Here is a 9,328-nt window from a genome sequence, read left to right as displayed (position 1 = left end):
CATCCTATTCAGACGTGAAGGACAAATTTCAAAGCCATTTTATTGCTCGTAGAAATGTGATCTATGAAAGGGCCAAATTCAATAAGAGATGTCAAATGGAGGGGGAGACAGTGGATGAATTCATCACTGGGCTATATAAGCTGTCAGAGCATTGTAATTACGGAACGCTAAAAGAGGAGCTAATTAGAGACAGACTTGTAGTTGGCCTCCGAGACTCCAGATTACAGCAGAAACTGCAGCTAGACAGCGCCCTCACATTAGAATCAGCAAAAAGGACGGCAGGACTACACGAAGTTGTTCGTAAGGAACACGAAGTTTTGACAGATCAAGTGAAGGATCAAGTGCTGATAAACCAGACCAGCAGAAGGGAAAGCAGTCCCAGCACAAGGAAGTGTGGAAAATGTGGTTACAGTGCTAACCACACTGCGTGTCCTGCTAAGGAAGACAAGTGTAATAAGTGCAAGAAAATGGGTCATTGGGCAAGGTGTTGTAAAACAAAATACAAGCTTCATAGGAATTTTAGGAAACAGGCACAGGACCAAGGAAACCCAAGTCTAGTTAAACCTAAGCCAAGAGCGGTAAAATATGTAGCAGTAGATGTCTCAGATGAAGACGATCCTGGGGAGATCAACTACACGTTTATTGGTCAATTGGACAATGGAAGAGCATAGACAAAATCATGGACAATTGATGTTTATGTTAATGATGTCAAGGTAAAGTTTGCTATTGATACAGGGGCTGATGAATCAATCATTCCTGAAAGTATGTACAACAAGCTTAATTTAAACACTAGTTTAAGTAAAACAGATAAAGTTTTACATGGTGCTAATAAGTCTAGGCTGGAGTGCATGGGTAAAGTTGATGTTGATTTTCGAGCTAATAACAGATCCTCCAACCAATCTATGTATGTGGTCAAAGATTGCACCACAGCCTTATTAGGCAAACCAGCTATCGAAGCATTAGATGTAGTGAGAATTGTTAATAACGTAGAGGTGGAGAAACACCATCCAAAGTTATTTTCTGGTCTGGGGGTTATGAAGGGCGAGTACAATATCAAGCTTGCAGAGGGTTATGTGCCACACGCAGTCAATGCACCTAGAAAGATAGCATCAGTTTCTTTGTACAAAATAATACAGGTTAAACTACAAAAACTAGAAAATGAGGGAATCATTTTCAAAGTAAATGAACCAACTGAGTTTTGCTCACCAATGGTCCCGGTCCCTAAAAGGGATAAAGGGAAATGTGGTGGACGTCAGAATATGTGTTGATTACACAAAACTGAACCAGTATGTGAAAACAGAGAAATTCATGATACCAAGTACTAGCGAAGTACTTAGTAGACTACCTGGGGCTAAGATCTTTAGCAAGCTTGATGCTAATTCATGGTTCCACCAAATTCCCTTGACAGAGTCATCCAAGCTTCTAACCACATTCATCACACCGTTTGGGCGATTTGCCTATAGTCGAATGCCATTTGGCATAACATCTGCTCCTGAGCATGCACAAAAGAGACTTGCTCAGTTACTAGATGATCTAGAGGGTGTTGAAGTGTTCATTGACGATATCTTGATTCATGCACCAAATCAGGACTTGCATGATGCTCGATTAGGTGAAGTCCTAAATCGATTAGATAAAGCTGGCATGACTCTGAACAAGGCTAAGTGTGAGATAAGTAAGAAATCAATTCACTTTGTAGGACACATTGTTTCAGACAATGGTATCTTACCTGATCCTGAGAAAACCAAGGCACTGAGAGATATGCCTAGACCTGAAAATATTCATGATGTACGTAGATTTTTGGGCATTGTGAATCAATTTAGCAAGTTATCACCAAAATGATCGGATCTCAGTCAACCCATTAGGGAACTGCTACAAAAGGACAAGCAGTGGGTATGGAATGAACCTCAAGAAAGGTCATTTAATGAGATTAAGTTAGAATGCCTAAGCGGCACATGTCTTGCATTGTTTGATCCTAACCTGGAAACAAAAGTGGCAAGTGATGCTTCAAAACGAGGGTTAGGTGCCTGCTTGTACCAGAGGCAACAAGGAGGGGAGTGGAGACTAGTATTTTGCGCATCAAGGTCTGTTACCAGTGCTGAAAGCAATTATGCTCCCATCGAAAGGGAAGCACTTGGTGTTACCTGGGCTTGTGATACATTTGTAAACTTTGTTATTGGTATGAAGTTCAAGATTGAAACTGACCATAAACCACTAGTCTCTCTATTGGGTCTGAAAGATCTCAATCAGCTACCACCAAGGATACAAAGGTTTAGAATGAGGTTGATGAGGTACAACTATGACATAAGTCATATCCCAGGGAAAGAGTTAGTTGTCCCTGATGCACTCTCTAGAGCACCCTGTGGCGAAATATCTATGAGTGACAATCTAGAGGGGGAAGTGCAGTCGTATGCCAATTATATTATATCTGAGTTGCCAGTTAATAATTCATATCTGACTAGGATACAACAAGAACAAGTGAATGATCCTGTATGTATCAAGCTAATTGAATATTGTACAGATGGCTGGCCAGATAAACCACAATTGTCTGGGGCTTTAAAAGTTTATTACCCATTTAGGGGAGAAATTACATACAACAATCTCCTTCTAAGGGGCCCTAGAATTATGATCCCTAGCTCGTTAAGGTTAGAAGTCCTAGACTTCATCCATGAAGGGCATCAGGGGATTGTGAAGTGTAGAGAGCGTGCAAAGCAATCAGTGTGGTGGCCGGGTATCAGCTCCCAAATAGGTGACCTAGTGTACAAGTGTCACACGTGTGCCCACGAGGCTCGGGAGGTCAAGGAGCCCATGATGCCTTCTCAGTTTCCATCACGCCCATGGGAGAGGGTAGCAGCAGATTTGTATTATCTGCAGGATAGTACTTACCTATTGGTAGTGGATTATTATTCAAGGTACATAGAAGTAGCCAAGCTTACTTCCACATCCAAATCATCTGATATTATCATGCATTTGCAGTCCATGTTCAGTCGTCATGGTATCCCAGATGTATTCCGTTCTGATAATGGACCACAGTTCATTAGCAGTGAGTTTAAGGCATTTAGTAAGAAATATGGATTCACACACATTACTAGTAGCCCTTTGTATAGTCAGTCTAACTGGGAAGCTGAACGAGCTGTCCAAACAGTGAAAGGATTAATTAACAAGTCAAAAGAACCTTATCTAGCACTGATGGCATACAAAGCTACTCCCCTAGCAAACGGGTATAGTCCATCTGAGTTATTGTTTGGTCGAAGGATAAAGACAACCTTACCAATTGCTCCTTCACAGCTGGTACCCCAGATACCTGACAAGAACAAACTAGAGGCTTTTGAAATGAGTAAGCGTCAATATTTAAAAGACAATTATGACAAAAGCCATTGAACCAAGTCTCTTGAAGAGATACCACCAGATACCCAGGTTTTTATTAAAGACATGAATACTCATGGGGTTGTAGATAGATTATTAGAGGAACCCCGTTCATATCTGGTGTCTTCACCAAGGGGTAATCTGCGAAGAAACAGGAAACACATCATCAACTGCAATCCTAGTAGTCATGATGGAAATCTTGTTGATTTTGAACCAAACATCAGTCAATATGATGAAAGTACTAATGAGCAAACTGAGTCACTAACCACAGGTCCTATTGCTCAACCATCAACACAGACGCAGTAGCTCACCTAGACCTAAACAATATAGAACTAGATCAGGTCGATTGGTTAAACCAAAAACTTGGAATCTTGATTAGGCATGTTGTATGCTTGGGTTGGGGATGTAATGTAATCATTCTGAAGAATCTATATACGGTACTTATGTTGTTCGCATTGTGAGCTATGAGACACAGCTTACGCATGCTAGTAGAATGTTCACACGGCCTATTATCTAAGATCGCTGAACCCATAAAGTAAACAGACATAACTAGAAGAATCGTGTTCATCCTTTCTTTGTTATTCTTAGTACCTGAAGGACTAAGCGTATAACACTACAGTCCTGACTAGCTGAAGGGATGTACATTGGTAATTATTATTCTAACATGTTCTCTCTGACTTGTGATATATAGGTTGCAACGGACATGAAATTCTACTCATTATTTCTATGAAATAAATTGAGGAAAATATCAATAATCTGAGTACGTGTCTTTTATAAATGTTACGTCGCATTCCCCATTTCCGGTTTGAGCAGTACATAACCCCACTTGAATAGTTTCTTGGCCCTACTATGAACTAACGAAGTCATGAATATTCATATCACATATCACAAATTCGGCTTGCACATTTGTCGAGTTATGCATCCAGACGTTACGTCTGTTCAAATGATTTATTATTTGTTCTTGAAATAGTTGTAAGTCCAAGTTGTCAGGTATGATTTTTTAATAGGTGGACCCCTTCTACTGTAATGAAACCAAAATTCAAGAAATCAATCGACCTCACGCAATTGTGATTCCAACATTTGCCCAAGTGTGTACTTGCTCGACTCGACATCTGAGGTAATAATTTTTTTCAACCACAGATTTTGTCTGTTTGACATTATTTTTTGTCGGTAAGCCTTTAATACGACAATATGTATTATTTCATCACTTATTCCATTGAAATATGAAGTCAAATACGATCTATTCTCCATAAAAAGTTGGACGTAATCTCCGTGTCGTAAGTTACGTCTTCCCAAATAGCCCTACGCATGTCATTAGCAGTTTGTTAGGCGTTACCTGGTTGCCGTGTAGGCCCAGGCTTCACACAAAGCTTAGCCTAACATCGTTACGGTGTTTTTATTGCAAATGTGTTGCTGCTTTATTTTAAACTCAACGGACGATATTTCTTCCTACTGCATTAATTATATAACACAGTTTAATCGAAAGGGACATCTCGTGAAAAGGTAATTCATTAAATATATATATTTGCTTGCTAGGCCTATCCTAACACGTAACAACAGTATAAGTGGGGTATCTTGATTCGATCAGTATAGTGAGGGCACCGAAGTTCGTGTGGTACATTAAACGCCGCCTTTACGTACATAATATGCACTGTGTATGTTGAAGCAGGCTAAACTGCAGAATACCCCGCTACTTTAAAATATTTTTATAGATAAGCTACGAGGTACGCAGTTGAAAAATATTTATAGATAGCCTACGCGGTACGCAGACCTTCATAGAAAATTTCTAAACTTAAATTAAAACCTTTCCTTAAAGCGTTAACCACTAAATATTTTCCCATGAATACCGTGATTGAAGTGAATGACAACTTCCTGCTTAAAATCTCCTCCCAAAGTCTAAGTAAACAATCAAGTGAGATTTAACCGATAAATTGATCCTCTTCAATGAAGCGTTTAAAAGCCGACATCGTAACGCTTTTATGTTTTCCCTACACAGTCTGCATGCACGCTCTGTATGGCCACATAATTCAGGAAGCAGACTAGTATTAGCACAGTATCAACTTTTCTTCCATGAATTGTAAATTAACTATATATGTTTTTGTGAATGGAATTTATTCTACTTTTTTCATGTATTGACATGTCTCTCAAAAGAAAAATATACCAAGCTACTCAACATGGATGTTCTTATTTTGATTTGAAGGACGGTACCACGCAAACAGAGAGCATAGCAAGCTGTTATAATAGATTCAATTATATTAATATTTTGACTTATGATTTCTTAAAAGATGAGGTTTTGTGTAACAAACATGCTTTGATCTCATGGTGTATGAGTAACAATCTCATCGCAACTGAAAGTAAATGTCCCACATGTCATAATTCAATGAAACCGAACAAGTGTAATGACAGAAAAGACGAACTTCGCTGGGAGTGCAGAAAGTATGGAGTAAAAAAACATCGCAGCGAAATTAGTATCAGAAAAGGGAGCTGGTTCGAAAACTCAAACATGACGATGAAAGAAACAATTGCCTTAACTTACTGCTGGTGCGAAGGCTTAACTGAAAACCAGATCGCCCGCCAACTTAATTTAGCCACGAACACAATAGTTGACTGGGATATGTTTTGTCGGGAGACATGCGAAGTCACTATGGAAATGACTTAGCAACTGATAAACTCGGTGAACCTGGAAAGGTTGTAGAAATTGATGAATCAGAGTGGATGGACAGTGGGTGTTTGGTGGAATTGAAAGAGATTCTAGACGTTCTTTTATTGTGCCAGATGGGGACAGAAGCCAAGCGATATTAGTTCCCTTGATCGAGCAGCATATCGAAAAGGGAACAACAATCATTTGCGATTGTTGGAAAGGTTATATCAATCTAAGCAAGTATGGATATGATCATAAAACTGTTAATCATTCCAAGGAATTTGTGAACCCCGAGGGATTCCACACGAACAAAATTGAAGGACACTGGCGTCAGATGAAGTGTTCGCTTCCCACTCATGGTCGTGTCAAAAAACATTACCCATCATATTTAGGAGTTTCTGTAGAGATATAAGAACAAAAATATGGATGTTATTTTGCTCTGAATTCAATTCACTTGCTCATTTTCATGTCTGGTGTAACCATAATTCTAAAAACGGATACACACTTGGATTAAAATCCCTCACAGAAAATTATCGAAAATTGGAAAACAAAAGCCTAAAACATGGGCTCTTCTACATCGCCGACTTACAGATGTTCCATATAATTTTCAATCCATGTTTTCGGAGAATCTTGGTCATTTTTTGGAACTGTTAGCGAAATCAGTGAGTACCTCAATGGGATACATAGTGACCTCGTTAATGGTTAGCACGGCATTTAGTCTTGCGCCTGTAGCATCGCTTGTTGTAAACAGAACTCAAATACAACCGAACATTTATGCTATTTTTATTGGACCCCCTTCAACTGGTAGATCTGAAGCCGTAAAAATAGCCTCGAAACTTCAGTTACACAGTTTGAAAAGCAGCCGTAATTTCGAATTTGCTCTCTTTGAAAAAACTACTTCGGCTGGACTAAGAAAAAAACTTGCCGAGGGAAATGGGGGTATTATCATTTCACCTCAAAACGCAGAAATGTTAACATATCTTATCAAGGGCGACAAAGAACATTCCTCTCACTGTGTGAACTTTTCAGCGGTGAATCCTCAACCATGACTCAAGCAACTGCTGCTGCCAGAAATGTGAAAGAAAATCTACCATTCTGTATTTTAGGTGCAACTCAGGTCGTACCCCTCATCAAATTAATAACTGTCATGGATTCTGGACAAGGTTTGCTGGATCGTTTCTGTTAATAGCCCCACTTTGTTTGCGACCAACTTCAGAGGAAACCATTGCTACCTCAGACGCTGTAAATGATTTTCCTTTTAAGGATTTGGCTGTCGCTTTCGAAACTATTCAAGACTCACATTTGAACAATAAACAATATCATTTCCATCAAGAAGCTGAACATGCCTATAACGAAATTTCAAATTCTTTTATACAAGAAATAAATGAAGCTCTACTCAAAGGCAATCTGTCTCCTAAAAGCAAAAAGACAGACTTAATCACCAGAACAGCATGAACACTGCACGTTATCGACCATGTTTTTTAAGGAACTATTGGCAGGAAATGAACACATTGACCGCCTTTGGAAACATTGAAAAGGGCAATTGATTTTAATGACTTCTGTGAAACCCAGAGAACCATACTTATGAATGTAAGTTACATTCCATATCTCTTTTTCTGTATTTTACCGTTTAATTTGTAAGGTTGCAAACATGACCTTGTTTTTAAATTTTACATTTCAAATATTAAATATTTTCCAAATTCGCCTTCCAGTTTTTCATTAAACTTTCTTATCCAAAATAACTCACTACTAAATATTACTTACACTTATAGTTTACTGAAATATTGACGTTGTTAACATAAATCAAAATAACATTTACACTATGACGTCATCAAAACAGACGCTTCATCCCGTAGCCATCATATAGGAATTTAGACAACCATAAGACTGACATGTTGTAAACATAATTTTTACCACCCAATAAACCAATGAACGATCCAAACCAAACTTTCACTTATATTTTACTCAAATATTCAGGTTTTTAAACATAAATCAAAATAGTTTTACAATATGACGTCATCAAAACAGACACTTCATCCCGTAGCCATCCTAGTAATTTAGCCAATCACAATATTCACATGGTGTAAACATCAGTTACCTTCCATTGACGTCATCACCCCATTAAGCAATCAACGATCAAAACCAGAAACAGGCTATAAACCAATGAACGATCCAAATGACATTCATGGTAGTAGTGCGCATGATTGATTTCATTGCCTCATGCAACTTTTTCACAAATAGTACTTGCAGTTTCCGTGAATTTGAAAATCGATTACAGCAATCAATGTTATAGTCCCAAATATTCCAATATACGATTGTTGTACGTTCACTACACTACATGGCGATTTCGATTTCAATTGACAAAGAAATGAATTCCCTCGCCGGAGAAATATTGCAGCTACACTCAAACAGCGAGGATATAACATTAAAACAACAGGAAATTTTTAATTCAGTAAATGGAGATTTATTTTATGCTTTATCCGAATGGCCTTTGCAATACAAACGTATTTTTTGGAAAAAACCATTAAATGATAAACATTGTTTCCAATTATTACTTTTCTTAATTGGTAATGGATGCCCACCTATTGCAGCACAAAAACGGATTTTAACTTCGTTGTTCTGGAATAAGGAAAAACGCCAAAAAATATTATATCATTGTGACGAACTTCGACACAAACAAATCTAAATGGTTGTATTTCGATATACATTGTAAGCAACTTATTTGTCTAAATGGATCACCACAAAATTAAGAAGGTAATCAATCGAAACCAAAAGGTAATATTTCAATGTTTATTACTTTAATAATTATCATCATGTTTTTTATCTTACACGGGATAAATGCGCATTAGAATTTTTTTCTATCAAATAAAAATATATATTACTTGTCGAAATCTTGCGTAAATAACCTTCACCCATCCACCCTCCAAAACATTCCTTTTAAATTGGTTTTCTATTGACTAATCATCGATGAAGCCTTTTGCCTATACTGCGCTAATGTCTAAGGAGTAATTAAATTTAACTTAATCTCCGTAGAAGTGCCGCCTGGAGCCATAATCTAAGAAACAGCGCATCGTGACTTTTGTCCAAAGGTGACTCATTTTAAACGGCGAATTGTGTTTATTTTTATAACACGTGTCAGCCTCTTTAAAAAAAATTATTAAAAATAACCAAAAAATATCTGCAATTTAAAACACTAAAGCCTAAATTCCATATATGTTATATATATACACCATACCTTCCCATTCAACGCCATTCTAAACCAATTGGAAATCATGAATATTTTAGACATTAACCCTTTAACGAACCCCGTCAATCGAACGTTAC

Source organism: Apostichopus japonicus, chromosome 17 (genome assembly GCF_037975245.1).
Source record: "Apostichopus japonicus isolate 1M-3 chromosome 17, ASM3797524v1, whole genome shotgun sequence".
NCBI lineage: Eukaryota > Metazoa > Echinodermata > Holothuroidea > Aspidochirotida > Stichopodidae > Apostichopus > Apostichopus japonicus.
This window is presented reverse-complemented; position numbering follows the sequence as displayed.